A 26623-nucleotide genomic window follows, 5' to 3' on the forward strand; every position below is an offset into this window, starting at 1 on the left:
GCCACCACCACAATCAAGACAGCTAACATCTCCGTCACTCCCCGCCCCCAGCCCCCCAACCTTGTCCCCCCCAACCCCCCCCGGCTCATTCTCCGACGGAGCCCCCTTCCTGCAGACGTGCTTCCTGACTTTAGCAACCCAGACTCCTCACTGGAGGAACAGGGAGAGAGGCTAGAACCTCCATCATCTCGGCCTTCTGCCCCAGTGCGGTGGGCTCTGTCTCACCTCTGAGAGAGACCAGGATTGGAGGGGAGCCCAGAGTTAATTTAGGATTGATCAGGGTTCCAGAATGTTGGTGCTGGGGGCCCAGGTTCAGCCTTTTTGAGAACCTCGGGCGGGAACAGGGACCTGGCCAGGTCCCAGGGGGGGTCTTGCTGGGTCCCAGGCCCCTAGGACCAGGCAGCTCCCCCCGGAGCCCGAGGCCAGTGTAGATTAGTGCGGACTCTCAAGGAGCCCAGGCCCAGTGAAGTAGCTTCCGGGGTTTACTCTTGGGGTGGGGGTGGGGGTGGGGATAGCTCAGTGCTAGAGCACGTGTTTAGCATACACAAAGTCCTGGGTTCAATCCCCAGTACCTCCATTAAAAAGTAGTTTAGAACTGGATTACTGAGACTGTCTTGGAATATTGTTATTTATTGTTTAGCATTCACTGCTGCCCCTGGACGTACAGACGGACAGTTTTCTGGCCCCCGCTGGGGTGTCCACACAGTCCTGAGGCTGTCGGGGTGTGCGGTCCCCTGAATCACCTGGCAGGTTCCCCAGCAAAGTGTGTAGTCCGGGCTTGGCTGTGGGTCAGTGGCCGGCAGTGGGGTGAGTCTTTTCCCAGAAGACAGGAAATAGCCCTGAGGTAGCAGGCCATCCAGCGCCACGATACTCCACATTTTGAGGCAGAAGTGACTTCTTCCGCAGGCTTACTTCCTTAATTACATTATGATAAACACCCTGGTTAAATGCTTTCCATTAGCTGTGCCATCACATCAAGTAAAATAAGATAAAATAAGAGAAACCTTTAAAAAACAGTTACTCTATCTTTGTAGGTAGCTTGATGGATTGTTACCATGATTTGCATTTTATCTCCAGACTTTGTCAGGGTCCGAAGCTTTCGCTGCCGACCTGTGCCGGGCACCTTCACGCCTGTGGCCGTGTGGCATCTTCAGAACCCCTCTTGGTGGAGGAAGTATTTTTATGTCCATTTTACAAAAGGGGAAACTGAGGCCCAGAGAGGTGCCTTGACTGGCATTTTGAGCTCAGCTGAAGGGATGGGAGCATGTTGTCCGGCTTCTCTCCCTGCGCGTCTGTCTGTCCCTCCTGGTGTGCCCGGTGGCCTCTGACCATCTGCTGTGAAATATGTGCCTGTAACTCTGTTTGGATAGCCCTCTCCCCCGACCTCTGGATGGGTGTCAAGGGTCAAGGCTGGTTCAGCTTTTCCCACACGACTGACTCAAGCACGCCTGGAAGCTGCCGGCGCATTTTCATCCCGGCCGGGATGTGTGTGCAATGTTCCAGGCTGCCGTTCTCCAGGGCCGTGGTCGGGGGTGTTCTGTGTGGAGGATTTTGGCCACGTGGAGAGTGGAGCCCTGGCCAGGATGCGGTGAGACCAAGATTGACTTGTGTCTCTGCGCTTGCCCCAGAATCTTTGCAGCTTTGAGGAATGTTTGGATGCCCCTAGGTGCATGCCCGCATGTCCTCCACGTGGGTGGTGCGTGTGCTCTGCCACGTGACTGCTGCGCGACTTTGGATGAGCCGTTGACCTCTCGACCTCAGTTTGCTAATCCTTTAAATGGGGTCATAACATGTTGCAGGTGGCCTTGAGCATTAAGTGAGATAATTGCATAAAGTCAAGACTGTGTTGGCATGCGTGGACTGTCTGCTCTCCGTCGTTCTTGGCAATACCCGTGTGTGCTAATCTGTTCAGATAGGACCTGGGCCGCGTGCAGGTGTGAGTCTGTAGACTCCTCTCCTCTGGCCTGTGACCTCCTGTTCAGGCCCCGTTGTGAATTCCTGCCCTGCCTGAGCTGCGAATGCACCTGGCTCATGCTGGGGCTCTGGATGCTGGGTTGAGGAGGGACCCAGCACCTCCCCCCCAGGGTGCCTGTTGCCCCTGCAGGGGACAGCGGCAGCTTTGGGAGCCCACGCGAGCTCCTCCGTCCTCCTGGGTGCATCGGGGAGTTCCCACGGGGGTGGCTCCCCGCAAGGTGAACCCCCCCAGCCCCCGCCAGGAGCTCCAGATGGCTGGGCTGGGGGCGGAGGGTGCTGTTCCGTGTGGGCTTTCTTGGCTCTCAGACGGATTTTCCTAATGTGGACGTGCTTTTGTTCATTTGAAATTTTATCCTGCCATCTTTTATTAAGGAGGAAAGAGAGGGCCTGGGAGGTGGAGATGGACGTCAGTTGCGCCGTTCGGTGAGGAGCCCTCTCCAGAACGCCTGCGTTGTGACGGGCTGGGGCCTCCCAGGTGGGGCAAGCTGGAGTTTGACCCTGCTTTGCGGATGCTGCCTGCCTGGGCCGCCCGTGTGACCCGGGCACCGCCTGATCCTCAGCTGTGGAGGGCCTGGGGCAATAGCCACCTCGTCAGTGACGACTGGATAGAGGCTGCGTCAGCTGAGGGGGTCCCAGCAACCCCAGGGTACCTGTTGCCCCTGCAGGGGACATGGCAGCTTTGCTGCGCAACAGACCCCCCCCCCCCCAAAACATAGGGCAAAACGACAACTGCCATTTCAGGGCCAGAGAGTAGCTGCTTTGCGCTGGTTTGCCGTTCAGCCTCTCTACAAAGCAAAAGTGGTCTAGGGCAATACCTAAATGAACGGGCGTGGCCGTGCGCCAGTGAAACCTTATTTACAGAAACGAGCTGGGGGCCGGATTTGGCCCATGGGCAGTGATTTTGCTGGCCCTTGGTTTTTTTTATCTCACAATTTGGAAAGTCAACCATCTGAGCAGGACTCAGCTGGATGGTTCTCATGGTCACTGAGTTCACCTAGGGTCAGTGGGGAGCAGACCCCGTCCTGTCTCCAGGGGTGGGCTGGTTGTTGTCAGGGACGGGGGTGGGTAACTGCGCCAAGCCCCCCAAGCCCGGCTTGATGTCTGGGTGGTCGCTGGGTTCCCAGCAAGGGCAAGAGGGAGCCGGCTCCCACGGGTCCCTTTGCTCTGGCCGGTTTGGCCAAAAAGATGACCGAGTCTAGGGTCACTGGGAGAGGATGTCCCCAGGAGGCAGGCCCCGGGAGGCGCGCACCTGGTGTGTCTGGCCCCTCCCGGCTGTTCCGTCACCACCACCACCACCACCACCACCACCACCGTCACGTGCACGACCTTGGAGAGGCTGGGTGGGGTTTCACGCTTTTAGGGGTCATGGGCTCTGTGGATCGGCTGGAGGGTGTGATTAATATTTTAACTTTGTTCCTGAATAATTTTACCTGGTAACTGTTACTAATCTCATTTCTGCCTGCACTTTTGCCCTCTCTGGTAATTGAGCCGGGGCAGAGGAGAGTTCAGAGCATTTCCTGGAGGTCAAGGGCCCACGGGAACTTCGCATCCAGAGGGAGCAGAGGCGGCAGGAAGGAAGGAGGCAGGAGTGGCAGTCGGGTACCACCCATGGTCCTGGTGGGCCGCGCAGCGTCTGGGCGCCTCGGGTGTCTCAGGAGAACGGGCAGATCAGGTGAAGTCACGGTCCCGCCAGCCCAGACCGCAGCTGCAGTGCGGACAGCACGGTGGGGAGGCGGTGTCCACACACAGCAGGAAACACCCGCTGTTCACGCTCCGGCTGCTCCCACGGGCTGCGGAAATCAGCCTCAGGTTGCTTGATGAAAAAAAACTGAAGATCAGAGCGTTTTTTTTTTTTTTTTTCCCTTTTCTCATCCCTGAAGACGTTGGCTTTTTGCCATGCCTTCTGGTCTTTGTTTCCTCCCTCAGCCCATGAAGTAGATTCTGAAACCTTGTGAACTGCTGGGAACGAGGTTCTTTTTTGTTATTGAGATGAAACACACAGAACGTGAAATCAGCCGTTTTCAAAGTGTGCGGCTCAGTGGCATGTGGTCCGTTCACCTGGTTGTGCAGACCCCACCACCATCTGGTTCCAGAAGTTCCAGTGTTTATCACTCCAGAAGGGAACCCCTGCCACCAGCGGTCTCTTCCTCGCAGCCACCAGCCTGCTCTGTGTTGGCGGACTTGCCCGCTCTGGGCATTTTATGTCAGTGGATCATGCAACCAGAGGTCACTTGTACCTGGCTTCTTTCTCTGAGCAGAATGGTCTCCAGGTTCATCTACCTTGTCACCTGTGTTGGCGCTCTGTTCCTTTTCATGGGTGAATAATATTCCATTGTGTGGATGGACCACGTTTTGTCTATCCGTTCATCTGTTGAGGGACCTTTGGTTGCTTCCACATCTTGACTCTTGTGAATGGCCCTGTGGTGAACATTCCTGTACGAGTTTGTGTTTGAATCGCTGTTTTGACTTGGCAGAGTCAGCTCCTCGCCCTGGGAAGGACCTGCAGTGTGGGACCGTTCCTGCCACCTTTCTGGATGGGAGGAGGATGTCGACTTTGTCCCCCGTGGGAACCACCTGTGCAAGCTTGTTTAATCCCTGGGACTCTGGAGTGGCACCCTCATGCAGCCCCGTGTCACAGAATCAGCTGGAACTTGGATGGGGCGGGCTGCAGAGCTGGGGCTGGAACTAGGCAGACTGCTCTTCCAGAGAGGGGCCCCCGGGGCTGAGGCAGCTGGGTCTGTCCAGGGCACAGGCTGGTGTGACTTCCTAGGACCCGAGCTGCCACCTGCCTCCCAGCCCAGGACACTGGGGCCACTCTGTGCCCGGGGCCTGTCCTCAGGGTTACAGAGCTGTTTCAGAACGCTTCGCAATTACGATTTCCATCTCCATTGGACTGATGAGCACGTCTAAAAATAGATGTGGAACGCTGAAGGCTAACATTTAAAAATAGTTCAATAATTTAGTTATTCTCTATGGGGCTCAGGGAGCGTCACTCCAAAGTGAGTGCTTTTGGAATATGAAAACTAATGCATGCATCTCTATGCATGACTGGGACACTGTGCTGTGCACCAGAAATTGACACATTGTAACTGACTGTACCACATTAAAAAAAAAAAAAGAAAAAAGAAAGTGAGTGCTTTTCAAATTTCCTAGAACCCGGTCCCTGCTTTCTTTTTTTCAACGATTTATTGAGATGTATTTCCCGTGCCCTATGACCCGCCCATTTAAAGGGTGCGATGCAGTGTTTTATCAGAGTATCCGTGGATTGCAGTCATCATTGCAGTCAATTTTGGAACATTTTCATCCTCCCACGAACAAACCCAGCACCAATTAGCATTGCCCTCCACTCCCATCCTGTCTCCCCTTCCCAGCCCTGGCAACCAGTCCTCTGCTTTATAGATTTGGTGAATTCTTTGTAAAAGGAACCTGTACAATATGAAGTGCTTTTTGTCTGGCATGTTTCACTCAGCATCATGTTGTCAAGGTTCATCCAGGTGGTAGCGTGTCAGGGCCTCATTCCTTTTTGTGGCTGAATAGGGTTCTGTTGCATGGATGAACCACATTTTATTTACCTAGTCATCAGTTCGTGGACGTTTAGGTTATTTCCACTTTTTGGCTGCTATGAAGAGTGCTGCTATGATGCGGCCACTATGGAGAACAGTATGGAGATTCCTTAAAAAAAAAAACTAAAAATAGAGTTACCCTATGATCTAGCAATCCCACTCCTGGGCATATATCCGGAAAAAACTCCAATTCAAAAAGATACATGCACCGCTATGTTCATAGTAGCACTGTTGACAACAGCCAAGACATGGAAGCAACCTAATGTCCATCGACAGATGACTGGATAAAGAGGATGTGGTGTATATGTACAATGGAATAGTACTCAGCTATAAAAAAGAATGAAATAATGCCATTTGCAGCAACATGGATGGACCTAGAGATGATCATACTGAGTGAAATATCAGACAGAGAAAGACAAATACTGTATGATATTACTTATATGTGGAATCTAAAAAAATGAGACAAAGGAACTAATTTACAAAACAGACTCACAGAAATAGAAAACAAACTTATGGTTACCAGGGGGAGAGGAAGAGGAGGGGTAAATTGGGAGTTTGGGATTAGCAGACATAAACTGCTATATACAGAATAGATAAACAATAATGTCCTGCTGCCTAGCACAGGAAAGTACATTCAGTAGCTTGTCATGACAACAACAGAAGCGCGCTGCTCTGAACATCAGAGTACAGCTTTTTGTGTGGGCATATGTTCTCATCAGCTTTAAGCATATTCCTTGGCGTGGAATCATGTATCTTGGGTCACACAGTTGCTCTGTGTAAGTTCTTTTCATTTGTTTAGTTTTCTACGATGTACTTTTAAAAATAAAAAGAGCTTTATTTTTAAAATAATTGCATCTGCGAGAAAGAAGACAGAGCCGCCCCCTGTATCCTCTACCCAGTTTATGCCACGAGTAGCGTCTTGCAGAACTAACTGTGTAATGTTCCAACGAGGATGTAGACGATGACACAGTCGGATGCAAATGTTTCCGTCGGCACCAGGAAACATTTTTTTATAGCCACACAGACGTCGTCCGACCTCACCGGCTTTTCAGCCCCTGGCAACCGCTAATCTGTCTTCCATCTCTGTAATTTTGTCATTTCAGTAATTATACAGAAGTGAAATCCTACAGTAAGTAACTTTCTGGGGTTGGCGGCTCTGTCATCAGAACTCTGGAGAGGTAGTTGTGTATCCGTAGCCCCTCCCTTCTTATGCTGAGGAGGTTCCGTGAGGTGGGTGCATCAGTTGGTTTTACCCACCCGTCACCATTCGAGGGACACCTGGGTTGTTTGCATTTTGGGGGCTGTTACGAATAAAGCTGTAAACATTAAGTACAGGTTTTTGCATGAATGTAAGTCTTCACTTCTCTGGGGTGAATGCCCATCAGTGTGTTTTTTGGGTCGTACGGTAGTTGCGTGGTTAGAGTTTTAGGAAACTGCTACACTGTTTTCCAGTGTGGCCGTCCCATTTCGTATTTCCCCAGCAATGTGAGTTTGTCTGTGTTCTCACGAGCGTTTGAGGTTACTGTTTTGTTTTGTTTTGTTTTGTTTTGTTTTGTTTTGTTTTCTTAGGCCACTCTGGTGTAGTGATGCCTCGTGCAGTTGTATTTGCACGGCTGGTGGTGTTGAACATCTCTCACGTGCTGCTTTGCCACTTTGCCCTCCTTTGTGGAACGTCTCTGCATGCCTTTTGTCCATGTTGTGGCTGGATTGTTTGGTTTTCATCCTGTTAGGGTTTGAGAGTTCTTTATATTCCAGATGCCAGTTCTTTGATAGACGCCTGGTTTACAAACCTGTTCTCCCAGTCTGTGGTTTGCCTTTTCCTCCTCTTAATAGGGGTTTTCACAAAACAAAAGGTTTTAATTTTGATGAGGTCCGACTTAGCGAGTTTTCGCTGTGTGGATTGCCCTTTTGGTGTCAGGGGTAAGAGCTTGTTCCCTGGTGCTGGGTCCTGAGGATTTTCTCCTATAAGAATCTCTTTCTGGGAGTTTTATAGTTTTACATTTATGTGCATGATCCATTCTGAGTTAATTTTTGCGTAAGGCTCAGGGCGCCATTATTTTGCCTGTTGGCCTTTGGTCGCTCCGTGCCATTTGCTGAAGGGGGCTCTCCTTCCTCGGTTGAATCGCTCTTATGCTTTTGTCCAAAATCAGCGGGGCATATCTGTGTGGGTCTGTTTCTGGGCTCTCTGTTGAGTGTTGTGGATTTGTGTCCATATCCACCCGCCAGACCCACGTGGCCGTGATGACTGCAGCTGAGTGAGTCTTGAAACTGTGTGGACTGATTCTTCTCCTTCGGTTCTTTTTCAGGTTTGCTTTAGTTACTCTAGTTCCCGTGGCTTTCCATGTAAATCTTAGAATGATGTTGTCTATATCTACAAAAAAATCTGGCGGGGACGTTGGTAGGAGTTGGGTTCCACCCCGCGCCACTTTGGGAAAAGTTGATGTCTTGGCCGTGTTGAGTCTCCCAGTCCGTGGACAGAGTGTGTCTCTCCACTTCTTCAGATGTGCCTTGATTTCTTTCACCGAAGTTCTGTGGGTTTCAGCATACAAGTCTTGTACGTGCTTTTTAGATTTATACCTTCCGTATTTTATTTTTTTTTGAGCAATTATGAATGATACTGGATTTTAAATTCTGGTGCCCACATACTCATTTCTAGTATATAGGGATACACTTGACTTTTATGTTTTTATCTTGTGCCTTGTGACCTTGCTCGACTCACTGATTATTTTGCTCAGAGTGTTTTTGGTTGTTGCTGGTTCCTTGGGCCCTCCTGCAGTCGTCTCACCTGCAGCAGGGACAGGTGTACTGCTGTCTCCCAAACTGTGTGCTTTTTATTCCCTTTTCTTGCTTTTGCACCAGCTAGAACTTCTCCCAGAGTGAGTGCTGAGAACAGGCATCTTTGCCTTGTTCCTGATCATAGAGGAGGAACGTTTAGTCTTCCTTTGGAATAATGTTAGCTGATGACGTGAGGTTTTGCAGATCTCCTCATCAAGTTGAAGAACTTCCCCTCTGCCTATTTTTGGGGGAATTTTTGTCATAAATGGATATTGAATTTTGTCAAGTGCTTTTTTTGCATTGATTTCTGTGACCGAGTGATCTTCCTTCATTAGCCTGTTGGTGTAGTGTATTACATAGATTGATTTTTTTAAAAAATATTGAGCCAGCCTAGTATTCCAGAAATAAACTGTACTCGGTCATGGTGTACAATTCATTCATATATTGATTAACTCTTTTTGATAATATTTCATCAAAGACTTCTAACATCTCTATTTATGAAGGGTATTGACCGGCAGTCTTTCTTTTCTGTACGCGCTCTGTGTGGTTTTAGTATCAGGGTCGTGTTCGTTCCATAAAGTGGATTGGATTCTGTTTTCTGGAAGATACTGTGTAGAATGCATATTAGTTCTTTAAACGTTTCATGGAATTCTCCAGTGAAACCATCTGGGCGTGCAGATTCCCCTTTCTTACAAAAATGAGAGATTTCAAATTATGAGCTCAATTTTCTTAATAGTTATCGGGCTTTTTAAATGATCTGTTTCATATCAAAAGAGTTGTAATAGTTTATATTCTTTGGAGAGTTGGTTTGTGTCATTTATGCTGTCCGATGAGTGTGTGTGGAGCTATCTGTAGTGGCCCTTTCCCTTTGATGCCTGCGGGGTCTGTGACGACGCCCTCCGTTGCACTCGGTAACCTGAGTCTTTTCTCTCTCCCTCTGTTTTGTCAGTTTTGCTAGAGTCTTGTCAATTTTATTGCCTTTTACAAAGAGCCAGCTCACCAGTTTTCTCTATTTTGTGTTTGTTTTTGGTTTTTATTTATCTCCACTCTTGCGATTTTCCTCTTCTTTCCCTTTTCTTCCTTCAACCCCTTGCTTTGGCCTAATCTTCCTCTCCTTTTGCTAGCTTCTTGCGACGGGAACGTAGACTTCAACGTGAGACTATTTGTTTTCTGCTGTAGGCACTGACTGCTAGGACTTCTGCCTCAGTGCTGCTTTAATTGTATCCCGTGCAGTTTGGTGTCTTAGTTTTCATTCGGTTCTTCATATTTAAAAAAAAAGACTCCTTGGAAACTTCTTTGAGTCAACAATTACCTAGAATTGTGCTGTTTTAGTTTCCAAGTATCTGGAGATCTCTGCTACCTTTGGTTATGAATTTCTGGTTTGATTCTGTTGTGGTGAGAGAATACATTGTATGATTTGACTTCTTTTAAATTTATGGAGGCCTGTTTTATAGCTCTGGATATGGCGTGTCTTGGTGTGTATTCCATGAACTCTTGAAAAGAATGTGTATTCTGCTGCTGCTGAGTGGAATGCACTGTAAGTATTGTTTAGTTCTGTTGGTTGTTAGTGTGGTTGAGTTCTTCCATACCTTTGCTGATTTTTCTAATTATTCCATCAGTTGTTGAGATGGGGGTGTTGAAGTCTCCAGCTCTAATTGTGGGTTTGTCCCTTTTTTCCTTTCAATTCTGTCAGTTTTTGCTTCACATATTTTGCTTCTCTGTTGTTTGGTGCGTATACATTTAGGATTATTACGTTTTCTTGGTGGATTGACAGTTAATCATTATATAATGTTCCTCTCTATGGTAGTTTTTTTTTTTTTTTTGCCCTGAAGTCTACTTTATCTAATATTGTACTTTCCTTTGGTTAATGTTTGCATAATGTATCTTTTTTTATCCTTTTGCTTTTATCCTAAATAGGTCATTATATTTGAAGTGAATTTTTGTAGACTTTTTATAATTAATCCTTTTAAAATATTTTTTGGTCCACTCCGCTAATCTCTTTTAACTGGTATATTTTGACCATTTACGTTTAATGCAGTTATTGATATGTTAGGGCTTAAGTCTGTCATTTTTGTTTTTTTTTCCGTCTCTGTGTTTCATTTCTGTTTTCTTTTTCCTGCCTCCTTGTGGGTTATTTCAATATGTTTTAGAATCCGTTTTTGTTTATCTGTAACTTTTGAGATTTAGTAGCTTCCTAAGTGTTTACCCTAGGCATTATATCAGATACCTTTATTACCATCCACTGTGATACAGTTTGAGTGAAAACAAACAAGCCTTATCTCCTCTTATTTTTTTACCCTCCCCCATTCATAATATCTATGTCTTAAATAATTCCTCTACATACATGAGAATGCATTAAATTTTTGCTTCAGTTGTCAAACAACTTGAAAACTTTGAGACGGGAAGGAAAGCCTACTGTATTTACCCGTAGTTTTGCTTGCCATGTTCTCTTCCCTTCTTACCGTTTCAAGATTTCTTCTTTTAGGTCTCCTTTTTGTGTAGAGAGTTTTCTTGAGCCGTTCTTTTGGGATAGATCTGCTGGTGACAATTTCTCAGTTTCCCTTCTTCTGAGGATGTCTTGACTTTCCCTTCATTCTTATAGAACAGTTTTACTGAAGATGGAATTCTAGACTGACACTTCTTTTCTTTCATCACTCAAAAAACACTGTGTCCCTTCCTTTTGTCTCTGTGGTTTCTGATGAGAAACGCACTGTCACTCCCGTTGTTTTCCCCTGTATGAAATGTATAATTTTTCCCTGACTGCTTGTAAGAGTTTTCTTTGTTATTAGTTTTCAGAAGTTTAATTATGATGGATCTTGGTGTGAATTGCCTTGCGTTTATCCTATTTGGGCGTTGTTTTTTCAGCTTCTTGAGTCTGTAGGTTTATGTCTCTTGCCAAACTTGGGATGTTTTCAACTATTATTTTAGCTTTTAGTTCTTTTTCAGCTTTCCCCCTCTCTTCTCTCTTTCTGGGACTCTGGTGATTCAAATGTGGGATTTTTTTTTTTGTTGTTATAATCCTACAGATTCCAGAGGCTCTAGTTATTTGTTTATTTTCAGCCTGTTTTCTGTCTGTTGTTCAGTTTGATTAATTCTTATTCTTCTAGGTTCCAGTTCAGTGATTATTTCCTCTGATCCCCTCCATTCTGATGTTGACTCCGTCCACTGAACTTGCTTCATTTATTATATTTTTCAGTTAACATTTCCAGTTGGTTCTCCTTCTGTGGATGGTTCCCAGCATACAGTGGTTTAACTTAAAATGTTTAGACTTTTTGACGGTATGAAAGTGATGCATATTCAGTTGAAACCGCACTTTGAATTTTGTTCTTTCCTGGGCTCGTGACATGTGGCGTGAGCCTCTCTGTGACGCTGGGCAGGGTAGGAGCGGTGAGCTGCAGCTCCCAGTCGGCCGTGACATCACGAGGGCAGAGAACCAACACACGGCTTTTTCACCCCCAGACAACCACTCTTTTTCACTTTCAGTGCAGTATTCAACCAATTACGTGAGATGTTCAATACTTCATTATAAAACAGGCTTTGTGTTAGAGGATTTTGCCCAAATGTAGGCTGATTTGAGTGTTCTGAGCGTGTATAAGGAGGGTGAGACTAAGCCGTGATGCTCAATAACGGGGTATTAAAGGCGTTTTCCACACGATGTTTTCGACTTGCGATGAGTTTATTGGGACATAACCCCGTCGTGTCAGCAAGGCTCTCTATTTCTTTGCTGAGGTTTTCTCTTTCTTTCATGAAGTTTTCTGTTTTTTCATGTTTCCAGCATGTTCATAATTGCTTATTGAAGCATTTTCGTGTTTACTGCTTTAAACCCTGTCAAATCATCCTCACATCTCTGTCCCCTCAGTGTTGTCATCCTTTGGTTGTCTTTTCTCCATTTGAGATGTTCCTGCTTCTTGGAGGTGATGACTGATTTTCAGTGGAAATGTGCACATTTTCATGTTATGTTATGAGACTGTGGACCCTACTTGAACCTTCTGTTTTAGCTGGCTCGTTTACACGTCACTCTCACAAGGGAAGGGGGTTGCCGCCTCACTATTGCCAGGTGGAGGCAGAAGTCCAGGGTCCTCAGCTGATCTTGGCTGATAACCAAGTGGGGAGTTCCTTGTAATTGCTGGTAGGGTTGGGGGGTTCTTGTTCCCCACGTGGTCTCCCCTGAGACCATGGGCAGGGGGCAGGTTTCATTATTGTTGGTGATGGAGGAAGTCCTGACTCTCCTTTACTCCTCTTCTGACCCCAGTCCGGCAGGGGGAGGGAGGAGTGCCCAGTGCACGTGGAAATCCAGCCTCCCCGGGTCGCCTGCCCTAATACAGTGGGACCAGAGGGGGACTCGTTAGTGCCCGGTGGGGAAGAAAGCCCCAGCTCTGTGTTTTGGTTAATTTGACCTCCCAGTGGGGTGTGGCTGCCTCAAAACAGCCACACGAGGGGAAGCCCAGGCTCCCTCTTGGCCTTTGCTGCTGCAGGCCAAGCTGGGGCCCAGGTTTTCTGTGGTGTGCATCTGGCATAGAGCAGCTAGCGTCTATGCTTGGCTGCCGTGTCCTGTTTATTTTGCCTGGAGAGAACAGTCATTCATTGCAGCTTTTTTGTGCTTCTACTGTTGTTTCTGGGTTTCTGGCTTCTTAGCTCTGGGATATGAGGCAGAACCCCAGCCTAGAGAACTCACCACAGCGCCACTCCTCGGGTCCCTGATTCCCAGTCTGCCTTCTTCTCTTTGCCTCTCCAAGTTTATTTTTCTTTACAACTCTTGGGTTTTTAGTTGCACTTCTTGGAAAGAGTAGGGAAAAGTTTGCCTACTCCATCTTTCCGGAAGCAGAGTGCAGTTCGTTCAGCTCAGAGATACAGGATGCTCTGGGTGTTCCAACGTTCTGCCTCTTGGAGCCTCTGTCTGACCATGCCCTGGTCTTCTTGTCCCTTGCAGCTCCGGAAATCTCTCCTGTCCCTGTGCCTCGGCCCACCAGAGTGCAGACAGTTCCTGTTTGAAGAAGCCTTTCTGTGGGGCCCAGACTGCCAGCGCCTCTGGTGAGTTAGAACATCTTCGCCTTGTCCTTGTCACCTGTAAGCCAGTCGCTGTTGCTGTAGTGTGGTCCGCCTTACCCCTTTGGCACTGTGGCCAGAAAAGATGGTCAGTTCCTCGCAGTCAGGGCCCAAGTGCTTGTGTCAGGGTGGGGAGAGGGTGGGGTGGAGCTGTCCTCGGTGCTGGAAAAACAAGGCTGCCCCTTGGTGCCTGGCTAATGCGACCTGGAGGGGACTAACTGGGACCACGGCTCAGGACTCGAGGTCTGGCTCCTCATCTCTGCTCTGAGGTGTCCCAGCTGCGTGTCCATGCTGGACTTGGCCAGTGCGGCCCAGGGGAGACGGTGGAGGTGTTACAAGTGCCCTGCCTCTATCTTTACTTGGACCCCAGGACACCTGTTTGTGTCTGATGCAGGGACCATGGAGGGACCTGTGGTTTTGCAGAGCCAAGACATGCCCTCAGCTCACAGTCTAATTAATGCCCAGAGCTCATTTTATTGAGCACCTACTGTGTGCTCCACTGGTATCGTTTCATCTGTAATACATGCTTAAAATTGGCATTGGCAGAATGTGGCCTGAGTGCCAGGCTTTACCATGACCACCCTCAGAGGAAGGTGAAACGACTGCTGTTCTCAGGCGAGGAGAGGGGCTCCCGGCCGTTGAGCTCCCTGCGCCCGGCCTTGTTGGTGGGCAGAGGCTCAGTCCAGCCCTGACTGAACGCACACTGGGCCCTTTTTGGAGCAACTCCTGGCCACCCGGCCCAAACCTACTTACTGGGGACCATAAAGGGAGGTGTGTGAGGTCCACACCCCCTTGGACACTATTTTACAATCTTTTTTAAAAAAAATAATGGCCTGTCCAAGGAGACATCTTAGACACTTTTTCCAAATCGTCCACCGCAATGAAACTTGAATGCTACGGAAATGCTGTACATCTGCTTCTGTTCTGCTTGTGTGTCTGTGCTTTATACTTAAAAACACTAAGATCCATTTCACCTTCCAAGATTCCATTGAGGATGCATGTCCTGGGTTATAAACACAGCAGGTGAGGCTGTTGGCGCCTTGCCCTGGTCCTGGTCCTGGTCCTGGTGCCCACTGGTTTTTGGGGGTCACCGTCAGCTTTGAGGGTGGCCTCCTAACCAGTTTCCCACCGCCAGCCTCCCAGGTCTCCAGTCATCTCTGAAATCCATTCATACCCTCACACTGTCTTGTTTGTTCATCCTTTCCACGTGGCTGTGGCCTCTCCCTGCACTCTGAGCTGCGTCTCTGGCCTCTGCCTTCCCCCCAGTCCCAGGCACACACAGGCGTTCTCCCGGCAGGCGGACAGTGATGGGGCTCCGTGGAGGACCAGCCCACGCCGTCCTGCCCTCTGCCTTTAGCTGCTGTCAGATGCTGCTCCCTCCGCAGGGACCCCTTGTCTGAACCCTGGTGCACACGCACCTGCTCACTCACCGCCCGGGGGGAGGGGTGCCCATGAGACACGTGACTCTAGTGGGGGACGTGGTCCGCTCTTTCTTGTAGAGGGGAGCAGGCTGGAGGGAAGGTCCTGCCTGGGCAGCACTGCCCGGCACTGTTTGTAAGGCCTGCCTTTGATGTCCTCGGGCTCGGGCCTCGGGACTGACTGCCGTTCATTGTGAGTGGCAGCTGGCGGCAGCGGCGAAGCCCACTCTGCAGCACGTTTCTGCATTTGGGGGTCATCTGTCCCAGGCCGGGGTGGGGGTGCCGCGTGGCTCCCACCGGGTCGAACCTCTCTGACCTCAGTCTGCACCAAGCCCTCTCACCACGAGTGAGGGACCCTTGACCAGTGTATCTGAGCTTTCGCTTGTCACCATTCCGGGCTCTGTGAGGGGTGCTGCCCGTGCTCTGGGGTCCTTCGTCAGGGCTGGGCCTCCTGTTCTTAGGGAACCGCTTACAGTCGGCCCCAAGTGGGCGGGGGGCATTTAGATTTCAGTGCCCGTCCCAGGGACCGTGGTCATCGATGTATAAAAGGGGAAGGAAAAAGGAAAACGCTGAACTGGGCAGCCCCTTAGGCCGGGAGTGACTTGCTGTAATCTTGGTTCACCGGACAGGGCTCTGGCCCGTGCAGTTGGCCATCTCTGGGACAGGGGACCAGGTGTTCACTGGGAGATTAGCCCCAAGAGAGCCTCCCTGGGCCTCTTGGCTGGGGGAAGGACGGCGGCCCTCGTACTGTGGGTGGGGAGGGGTTTCCGCCTCTCGGGTGCTGACCTTGCCTGAGCCGGGGGTGCTGGGTGGGGGGAGCGCGGAGGCAGTGTTCTCCGTCAGGCCGAGGTTTCTCTGGGCTCTTCTCCTTCTCAGCTGCTTCTCCTGCCTCCTCAGGTGCCCTAGTGGAAGCCACCGAGGGACCTTGCATCCTCAGTGGCCTCTGGATCCCCTGGAGGTCTCCACTCATCACATATGCCCCCCGTGTGGGCGCCGCAGCTCCGTCATCTTACAGTGGGAACATTTATCACGTAATAAACTCGGGTGGATTCTGGGTTTCAGACCTTTTGCCCTGATCGCCTCTGGCTGCCACTCAGAAAACACGGGAAATTACCCTCGAGTGGTACTTCAGTTAGTCGCCAGGATGGTGCATCATTAGCGGCAGAAGGGTTCCACTTTAAAGTCACGGAGTTAATTGGCAGTGTTCTGAATTCTCACCCGTGAGTCAAGATGTTAGAGTGGACGAATTCAAAGATGCGGTTTTCCTGAAGTGTTCGTGGTTATTGCCTGAAATTATTTTTTCCACTTGCGGGTGTAATGAGACATCCCGTAGAGGTTAATCAGATGACGTAGGAGAGTTTCTGATGTTCTGGGTGACTTTCCTGGCGGCGGCGTGACATACCAAAATGATTTGCAGAGGTGGGGCTTGGGTGTCTTCTGTGATGATTCTCAAGCCATTCTTTCCAAAACTGGGTGCCTGTGTGTGGTCCCAGATCAGGGCTTGGCCGACTGTGGCTCACAGACCAAATCCTGCCTGTCAGCTGTTTTTACTGAATTGTGTGTGTGTGTGATAATAAGCACACAGCAGAAATTTACCACCTGAACTGTGTGTAAGGGCACAGGGCAGCGGCATTAGGCACATTCACAACACTGTGCAGCCACCACCTCCACCGTCTCCAGGACTTTTCCATCTGCCCAAGCTGAGACTCTGTCCCCCGCCCCTCTCCAGCCCCTGGCCCCACCATCCTACTCTCTGTCTCTGCGAGTCTGACTCCCCGAGGGACCTCCTGTGAGTGAAGTCAGACGGGATTTGTCCTCTCGTGTCTGGCTGATGTTGCTGAACATGCTGTCCTGAAGGCGCGTCCGTGTTGCAGCGTGTGTCGGAATTCCCTTCTTTTCTGAGGTCAGATAATACTCACTCTGCGGAGAACACCTTTTGTTTATTCATCACCGGTCAGAGGGCGCTCGGGTTGTTTGTTTCCACCTTTTGGCTGTTGTGAGTGATGCTGCCTGGGCACTGGGTGTGCAGGTATCAGCCTGCTGGGTCACACGGTGGCTTACGGGTAACTTTTCGAGGAGCCGCCGTGACGTTTTCCATGGTGGCCGCGGCCTTTTATGTTCCCACCAGCTGTGCCAGCCGTTCTGGTTTCTCCGCGTCCTCGACACTTTTTCCTGTTGTCCTGGGGGCAGCCGTCCTAGTGGGTGTGACGTGGTCCCTCACTGTGGTTTTGGTTTGCTTTCCCCTGATGATCAGTGATGTTGAGCGTCTTTTCATGTGCTTATTGGCCATTTTTTGGGGAAATGTCTATTCAAGCCCTCTGTCCACTTTTTAAAACTTTTTGTGAAGTATTGTCAGTGCACAATGTTCTGTGAGTTTCTGGTGCACAGCACAACACTTCAGTCACACAGGAGCAGACATGTATTCGCTGTCATGTTCTTTCTCACCGTAAGTTACTACAAGATACTGAATATAGGTCCCTGTGCTCTACAGTATAAACTTGTTTGTTTCATATGTATTACTTAGTATCTGCAAATCTTGAACTCCCAATTTATCCCTTCCCACCCAGTTCCCCCCCATCACTGGGAACCATAACTTTGATTGCTATGTTTGTGAGTCCGTTTCTGTGTTGTAAACAAGTTTGTTTGTCCTTTTTTTTTTTTTTTACAGATTCCATGTATAAGTGATATCGTATGGTATTTTTCTGCCCATTTTTGTATCAGGTGTTTGATTTTTTTGTTATTGAATGGTGAACGCCCTTTATATGTTCTGGACATTAATCCCTTGCCAGGTACGTGGTTTGCACATCTTTCCTCCCATTCTGGGGGCTGCCTTTTGTAAATAAAGTTTTATTGTCACACCACCACACTTCCTCCTTCTCGGGTCTTCTCTGGCACAGCAGCCCAGTTGAGTGGCTGTGACCAAGGCCGTGTGGTCTCAGAGCTGATAATATTTACCAGCTGGCCCTTGACAGAAAGTTTGCTGACCCCTGTTCCAAATGATCTGGGCACGTTCAGCACCAAGAACCAGCCACGCTTCTGTGATCAGGTGCTGAGAAGTGTCTGTCCGCACACCCCGGGGCACGAGCACCCAGTGTGCGGGCGCCTGGCGTCCTCCTGGTCTGAAGCCCTCAGAGTCTTGGTTAAGCTGTGTGGCTTTCTTTGGTGATGTTTGTGTAGGATGCTGGCCCAAATGGGGGACTCCTTCCTGCTGGGGTGCAGGAGGGCTGCGATTAGGCACAGCCTCCCGGGACCCCAGAAGGCTGACGATGGGCCGGGTCAGACCCCCAAGGGCTGGAATTTACCTCATTCATCGTGCTCCTGCCATCACAGGGAACGCCAGAGATTTAGGAGACGGCCTTCCTTGGCTTGGAGCTGGGCCTTGGGGAGGCTAGGTCCAGGCAGTGAGAGGGAGGCCCAGTCTGGCGCTGCCCGGGGCGTTGAAGGAGGAGCTGGCTGTGTATCCGAGAGGTCGCGGGACCCGGACACATCCAGCAGCTCCGCCATGGAGAGGAGGTGATGCTGTGCAAACCGCAAGGAGACTGTTTCCAGGGGGTCACCCAAAGCCCCCCGCATCTCAGATTGCAGGGAACCGGGGAGCGATGCAGGTGAGGGGTGCAGACAGCGCTCCAGAAAGGACCATGCTCTCCAGAAGTCTGGCTCCAAAGGGCGAGGCGTCTTTCTGCTCTTTGCACATGAACGAAAGCGTACAAGCTGGTTCCCTCCTCACCCAGGGCCCCCGGGAACAGGTGACTGTCCCCTCCCCAAGGGCAGGCCCAGGCAAGAGTGATCTGCCAGCTCTGAGCTTGTGTTAACCCCCGGAGGGATCCAGGCATCTCCCGGAGGAGTGAAAGTGTGGGGCCAGTGGGAAGTGGCCCGCATCCCGGGAGCGTGTGTGCCACCTTGTACGGTACGCTTTGCAGATGTGATGGGGTTAAGCGTCCTGCGACGGGGGTTACCCTGGATTATCTAGCTGGGTCTTCAATGTCATCATAAGAGTCCTTACCAGAGGGAGGCAGAGGGAGATCTGAGTACAGGGGAAGAGGAGGCCACATGACAGTAGCGGCAGGGGCTGGAGGGACACAGCCACAAGCCCAGGGATGCCCGGAGGAGGCGGGAGGGACCCTCCTCTAGAGCCTTCGGAGGGGGCCCAGCTCTGAGAACCTTGATTTCAGTCCAGTGAATCTGATCCAGACTTTGGACCTTCAGGACTGCGAGAGAATGAGTTTGTGTTGCCGTGAGCGGCCTAGACGTGGCTGTTGGTTACACTGGCCCAGCACACTCAGACACCACGTTAACCTGGATTTCAGCCGGGTTGGGGAACAGGGTCACTTTTCAAGCCTTTGCCAACGAGCAGGCAGCGCAATGGGGGCATTGCGTACATGGCCAGGGCTCGGGTTTCCGACGATGTGCAGACCTCTATGGCGGCCTGGTCGCCATGGGAATGCTGGACGGCGTTCTCCCAGGTCACCACTGCCCAACTGAAACCTCGGGGAGTGGGCTTGGGGCTCACGAGGGCAGGTGCCATCGCCCTGACGCCCCTCTGCAGAACGTGCCCCCAGATAAACCGCCGGGAGGGGTGTAGCCTTCCCTGAACTCAGTGCTCAGCACGTGCAGGCTGCTTCCCGCAAGGCCCCCACCCGTGGGCCCCGAGCATCCCCCGTCCTGGGTTGACTGGGGACGTGCTGGCTGTTGTCTCCACGCTGGGCTGCACACTGCAGCCCCCCCCAACGGAAATGCCCCGAGTGTTTCACACAATCAAAGTCTCCCTCCACGAACGTACGCCTTGAGGGCTGAGACCCGCTTCCTAAGGCCCAGGGGTCAAGGTGGGTGCCCAGCGCCCTGCCCGCCTGTCTCCCGCCTTCTGTCTTTCTGGTCAGGTAAATTCTGCTCCGGCCAGTCCGGGATCTCCACCCCTCCTTGGGGCAGAGGAAGTGAGGCCCTAGGGGTCGGGACTTGCCAGGCCACCCCCCACCCACAGGCAGTAGCACAGGGTCCCAGAGTCCCCACCTCCCATGAGGGCCCCTTCTCCGCCTTGGCACGTTCTCTGTGAACCCCCACGGCCGCCAGCGCCCTGCGTGGGATGCAGCCTCGGGCATCGCGGTGCCGCTGTGGCAGCCAGCTCAGTGCTCCTGGGTTTCCCTCCATCTCCTCTGGTTTTGACCTGGTTCCCCAGCGAGGCAGGTGAGGAGAGAAACATCTCTCAGTGCGGGAGTGGGCGAGCAGGGGGACCAGGTGAGCTGAGGCAGGAACGACCTCAGGCTGAGCAGAGCCCCCAGGCTGGCTGTGTGATGTCCAGGAGGCCGCACAGATCTAGGTGGACTGGAGTGTCCCTGGAAAGTGCTGGGATGCCCTGAAGACCAAGGTCGAGTCTGTGAGGTTTCGAGAAAGGGGTGGTGTCCCAAATGTCTCAGCCAAGGATCGCTTCAACGGCCCCTCAGTGCTGAATGTGCCGTGTTGACTGCAGCCCCTGCAGACAGCATCCAGGCGGCTCACAGACACTCCAAGATGACAGAGGAAGAGGAAGGACTAGATTTGTTTCTCCATAAAAGTCTTCTCAGTCGTAGGAAAAAGGCCTTGTCATTTCACTTTGACTTTAGAGCCTGACCTGAGTAACAAGAGTTCTCGGGCATCTGGTTTAAATTGCAGATTCTGAGACCTCGTCCGTAGGAAATCCAGTTTGGTAAGAATCTGCCTGCAGGCTGCACTGGTAAAACTCCACTGTAACTGCTAGGTTAAAGACCATTAGGCTATGACCAACTGTGGGATGAGAGCACGTTTTTGCAGTCACATGTGGTATTTATCTCTGAGCTTCCTGGCAGCCAGGGAGAAAAAGGAAATATGAGGTAACAGAGTTCTCTTGTCTGATAATTAGTTCATCTGGAGAGCAGATTTTTCCTAGCACTCCAGTCTATAAGGAATGTTTTCATGTAGTGTTTGCAGTTGGGATTTTGAAAAAATAAAAACCCCAATAGTTTTCAAATACTATTTGACCTCAGTGAAAGCTGAAGACATAACAAAAACGTTTTTGAGGTGGACACTAGGCTAGGGTGGTTCTGGTGTGTTGCCTTCTCGTATTTTGAAGTGACTTAGACATCGAACTTAAAGAACTACCTGTGGGCAGAGGTAACTTTGGCCAAGAGCAAGACTTTTTGCAGAAGAGCATTGAAGAAAAGGAAAAAAAGAAAGAATTGACTGTGTAGAGTATTATTTTATTTTATATGAAAATGTCCCAAACAGGCACTTCTGTGGAGACAGAATGTAAGTCGGAGTGGCTGCCCGGGTGGTGGGTGGGGGGTGTTGGGAGGTGACCCCTGAGAGGTGTGGGTTTCTTTTTGAGATAATGAAGAATGTTCTAGATTTGGTGGCGGTGATGCTCTACCCAACTTCATGATTATATTAGAACCCACCGAATTGTGCCCTCCAGTGGGTGAGTTGTATGGTGTGTGAATTACATCTAAATCAAACTTCTTTTTTTTATTGACGTGTAGTCAGTTTACAATGTTGTGTTGACTTCTGGGGTACAGCGTAGTGATTCACTCACACGTGTGTGTATATATATATATATATATGTATATTGCCTTTCATGCTGTTTTCCATTATGGGCTATGACAAGCTATTGAATGTAGTTCCCTGTGCTGTACAGTAGGACCTTGTTGTTCATCTGTTTTCTATGTAGTAGTTTGTACCTGCTAATCCTGAGCTCCCAGTTTATCCCCCACCCACCCCGACCTTTCCTCCCTGGTAACCGTAAGTTTGTTTTCTATGTCTGTGAATCTATTTCTGTTTTATAAATAAGTTCGTTTGTGTCTTTTTTTAGATTCCACATATAAGTGATATACGGCATTTGTCTTTCTCCGAGTAGTAATCCATTGTAGATGTAGACCACAAGTTGTGGGCAACCAAACTGTTTTAAAAACTGAGCTGATGACATGGATGTGTGTTGCACTGAGTCCAGGGCTGGGTACCAGCGAGTCAGAAAGCGGTGGGTTGGCCTGGAGAAGCCTTGGGAGCTGTTATCCTGAGCTTCCCCTGGGGTGGGGAAGTTTCTAGGGCTGCAGCAACCCCCGGGAGCCCCCCTAAACTACGGCCCCAAGCAGTGGGCAGGCAGTCGGGTCAGCAGTGCTCAGCCCTGGCCCGAAGGTCTGTGTTGGACACGGTTTTGTGTCCGAGGGTCCCAGGAAGTGGGAGGAGCGGGCACTGACTCACACGTTCTCATGTGTTGGTGTCTCTGTCCTTAGAGATGCTTTTACCTCCAGCCCTGAGGCTGCTGAGCAGGTGGAATGTGGTTTCTCAGGGCGGAGCAGGCTGCCTCCTTGGTTCTTTGGACAGAAGCCTGGGTCTCTCCCGTCTGCTGAGCCCGTGCCAAGTGGGTGGAAATAGCCGGTTGGAGTGAGTTAGGATCTGGTCTCAATGTGGGCTTGGGTTTACTGAGGCTCATAGATACAGCTTGCCATTATGGAAGGAGTTAGATGGCGGTGAATGTGAGTAAAGTTATATTAATGTGAATATAAATATATGTGTGTCTATTTCAAATGAAAAAAAAAAATCTTGTAGCCAAACCAGGAATTTTCTGGGGTGGTGACACTGGGCGTTAAGTGCTGATTATCAGAGGATGGTTTTAGGAAACACAGCCCCTGGTGACACCTGGGACTGAGGCTTACAATCAAAGTTCTCTTGGGCATGATCGAAACCAGCTGTTTTGCATTTGGGGGTCACAGATGCGTGGGAAAACCTGAGGAGAGTCTTCTGTGCAGAATGCGCATCTGAACGTGCACGCACGATTTTGCATTCTATTTCAGCAGCATTTCCCCCGCTTCCCCCTAAAGAGCCCACACTCACACCAGGCAGACCCACGGGATGTAATCCTGGAGGGGGCGGGCCCCTGGGATCTCTCCCCAGCCGAAGGAAGGGGCTGTGTTGAGGGAACCTGCTGAGAACCTGGCATCCAGAGCTCCCTGCTCTGTTACAGTCCAGGATGCACCTGGCATCACACAGCCACCAGCCAGGCTGGGCTGACGCGGGCCTGTCGTCCAATGCACTGAGGGCTGGCTGCTGTGTGACTTCATTGCCCTGCAGGGAGTCACAAACTTGCTGGCTTCACCTTTCCTTGGAAGGAATGAGGGAGAAATCAGAGAGAGTGTGATGCACCAAGACAAGCACATAAGCCTGGCGTAGGAGGTTTTGCTGTCTGGGACTGCTGCAGATAGAATCCCAGGTGTTCGGCTGAATGCAGATTGCCCCTCTGTTCTTTTTTTCTTTCTTTTTTTCTTGTTGACATTTTTATGATATTACAAATGATCACCTGTTTGCCTAGGTAGCAGGCTGGTCTTTGGGAAGCATTAAGAGAAAAGGTATGTAATTTTGCTGTGGTTCCATAGCTGCAGGGATGAAAATAATGCGATTTACCTGTCTGTCAAAAGCGCAGGCAGGGGTCGGGGAAGGGCTGCAGGTTTCCATTTTCTCTAAACATTTACGCCTCTGTTCCTTTCTTGTATTTATTCTTTCCACCCAAATGGTGGTTGCACATTTCTGGTGCTGAGTCTCCTGGGCCGTTTTTAGAGGGAGCGGTTCAGCTAATGAGAGACGTTTAACTGTCACAAAATAGATTCAGAGTAAACAGTCATGAAATAGATTCAAAGTAATATTTACTCAAACAGTCAGGGGAAACTCCAGCTACCCCCTCGCTGGAATGTAGTTCAAGCCCTTCCGGTGTTTGAACGTCTGCAGTGATGTCTCCCAAGCTGTGGTAAGTGATGGAGAGGAAGCTCCTCAGAGATACCCACCAGCCTGTTAAGGGCAGAAGACTTTCGCGCTGACCCCGCCAGCCTCTGCTCTGGGGCGGCACAAAACCTGATGGTGCAGGTGGCCTGCGAGCTGGTTTAGGGGTTCACTGGCCACTTCCCTCATATGTTCACAGAGAGTTCGCTTCAGGAAACCCTGAGATCCCCACAGAGGCTTGGAGCACACGACAGAAACTGGTCATGGGGATGGGGGCGCCAGGCTGGCCGGACCCTGGTGCCGATCGGGGCCCGTCTTTCCCAGCCTCAGCCCGGGGGGCAGCCCTCCCTGGGCCTCTCTTATCTGCAGCAGCCACTGAAAATGGCTCTGGATGTGGCTCTGTGGACACCCTCCCCGCCCTCCAAGTGACCCTGCAGGCTGCCACGCCCTGCCGCCGACATGGTGGTGCACAGCACACACCCCTGATCCAGACCACCTCAGGGCTGGCTTGGTGGGTGCAGAGGGGAGGGACTTCGCTTCTGCTGGAACTTGGAGAAGACCTAGCCTCCCCACCCCCTTTCAGGAACCTTTGGGCAGCTGACTTGGGCTACTTTACAGTTCATCCCCACAAACAGGTGTGGGGAGGCCAGGGTGATGCAGACCTCAGTCGGGCCAGCTTCACTCAGGCCGCTGTCCCCTGCCTGCCTGCAGCTCTGTCCTGAGCGGGAGCGGGTCCCAGGGTCCATTCCTCTGCCTGGCAGCCCTGGCAGTGTCCCATGGACGGGCCAGTGGGGAGATGGTGCTCCTAGAGTGGCTGCATCCTGCATCCGTTCCCTAGGACTGCTCTGCATGGTCCAGGGCATCCAGGGAGAGATTAGGGGTGTGTGTGTGAGAGTGTGAGAGAGAGATGCCTGCCGCAGGAGTCCCGGGCAGCACCTTGTCCTGCAGCTCCCCGTGGGAGCCTGTCACCCAAGACCTGGTCCAGGGGGATGTGGGACCCTGCCCGGCATAGGCGCGCCTGACAGAGGGAACTGGCAGCTGTTCTGGGCGGTGCCGACGGGGAGCGGGGTTGGCTCCTGTTACCCGCCTGGGGGGTCGTCCCTGCAAGGACCACCACCTCGAGCCAGGAAGAGTGCTCACAAGCCAGGGCCCTTGCCCTGGTCCCCTGGTTACCCTGGGAGTGAACGTTCTCTAGACTCGCTCTGGGCAGTTTTTGGTTGTTTGGGGGGATTTACTTTTCCCCTGCGTGAAAGCAGCTTACGTTCTGGTAAATGAACCCAGTTTCCTCACCTTCGCCAGGCAGCCCTCCTCCTTAGAACTGCGGCCACTTATTAGGGCTGTTGGCTCAGGGGCCCTCAAGACCACCCTTGGGGTCAGTGGTTCTTTGGACGAAGTCACGGGACTCAGCACATCTGGTGTGGTACCCTTGTTACAGCAGAAGGTTGCAGACTCAAATCAGCCAACGCGCAGGCTCGTGGGCCAGGGTCCAGGAGACACCAGGTGACAGCTTCCAGCTCTCTGGTCCCCGAGGAGACTTACAGAGGGCACGGGGTTCTCCCACAAACCTTGCGTGGCAGCTCACGTGAGCTACTGCCGACGGGGTGCTCACTGCAGCTGGGAGTCAGGATGTTCCTGGGAGTTGGTCTGTGGGCGTGGCTGAACATCTGTCTGCATGGCCCACGTCAGTTTCCAGCCCCTCCAGAGGTCAAGCCCACCATGAATCCTGCCACGAGTGTAAATGGCTTGATGTGGCTCAAGGCCCCACGTTTAAAACCAGCTTCTCAGGAAGACACTGCAGGGGCTCAGAGGTGTCCTCCCAGGAGCCCAGCGAGGGGGCGGACACCCCGGTCCGCTGAGGCCACCCTTCCCTGCGCAGCAGTGTTTCAGAGTGTGGGCTGTGGGTCCAAGAGCAGAGCTTGGTTCTGCTGTGCGTCCGCTCTCTGGTTTAGGTGAGTTTCCTCTCTTTTTTGTTTTTTTAATTGAAGTATAGTCAGTTACATTGTTGCATCAGTTTCTGGTTACAGCATGTTTCAGTCATACGTATACATACATGTGTTTGTGTTCATATTCTTTTTCATTAGAGATCACTACAAGATATTGAATGTATCTCCTGTGCTGTACAGGAGAGACTTGTTCATCTATTTTATATGTAGTAGCTAATACTTGCAAATCTTGAATTCCCAGTTTATCCCTTTCCCTGGTAGCCATAAGTTTGTTTTCTGTATCTGTGAGTCTGTTTCTGTTTTGTGGATGAGTTCATTAGTGTCTGTTTCCCCCCCACCCCCTCTCTATGTCTCCATTTCCCTATTGATAAAAAAACAGTGATCACGGGACCCACTTTGCAGGCTGCCGGGAGCTGAGAGAGCTGTGAACAGACGTTAAGCCCCAAGTCTTAGGGGAGGCTGGCTCTCCCAGCGCCCTTACCCGCAAGCAGCTAGGGTAGCCTTCCTGGTCCTGCCGCGCTCCCCGACTGTCCCGTTTCCCTCGTTGAGCAGTGTCACCAGTGTGGGAGGAAGGACCCGTTCTGCGCCCACATGGTGGTCCTGCGCCTTCTGTCCTTGCTGGCACCTATTCTCAGGTTTTTACTGAGAGCCAGTTGTGCTGTGGGGCTGCCCCCTCCCCGCCCCCAGCCTGGACGGAGCCCAGGGCAGGGACTCCTAATTTAACATAGGGTCACAGGCGGGAGCCTAGGGCTGGTCTGTCCCGGTCTTACTTCTTCTTTTGGAACTCACACTGCCTGCCCTCTGAGGGTCTCCAGCCAGCTCAGAGCTGGGGTTCAGTGCCCTGAGGCCAGTCCAGCCTCAGCCACTCCCCTCGTGACCTGTCTGACACCTGGACCCACCCACGTGGAAGCACTCAGTGAGATAGAGGAACCCCATTGGAATCCTGTGGGGTGGCAAGGACCAGCTTTGAAAATCTATGGAACAAACACCGCAGAGTAAAAACATTCTGTCCACCGAGAGCCCAGGTTCAGGGACACGCAGGCCAGGCGGGGTCCGTGGGTCTGGACTAGGGGTGTGGCCAGCCGCCCATCCCCTTCGCCGCTAATCAGGGCGGCAAGGGTCCTACTGTCCCTGTCTTCTTAGACCTCTATTCTGCGGTGAAGTGCTCCCACCACTCCGCTGGAGC

General features: G+C 51.1%; 1 protein-coding gene across 4 annotated transcripts in view; it reads left to right on the forward strand.

Moving 5' to 3' along the window:
- SHANK2 (SH3 and multiple ankyrin repeat domains 2) overlaps positions 1-26623 on the forward strand; it is a 494838-nt gene that overhangs the window by 13714 nt on the left and 454501 nt on the right. For all 4 annotated transcript variants that reach the window (XM_064492018.1, XM_064492014.1, XM_064492017.1 and 1 more), the window contains exon 2: positions 13243-13343. The gene's annotated coding sequence lies outside the window, so the exon portion shown is untranslated. The remainder of the gene's footprint in view (positions 1-13242; positions 13344-26623) is intronic.

Source organism: Camelus dromedarius, chromosome 12 (assembly GCF_036321535.1).
Source record: "Camelus dromedarius isolate mCamDro1 chromosome 12, mCamDro1.pat, whole genome shotgun sequence".
Classification (NCBI taxonomy): domain Eukaryota; kingdom Metazoa; phylum Chordata; class Mammalia; order Artiodactyla; family Camelidae; genus Camelus; species Camelus dromedarius.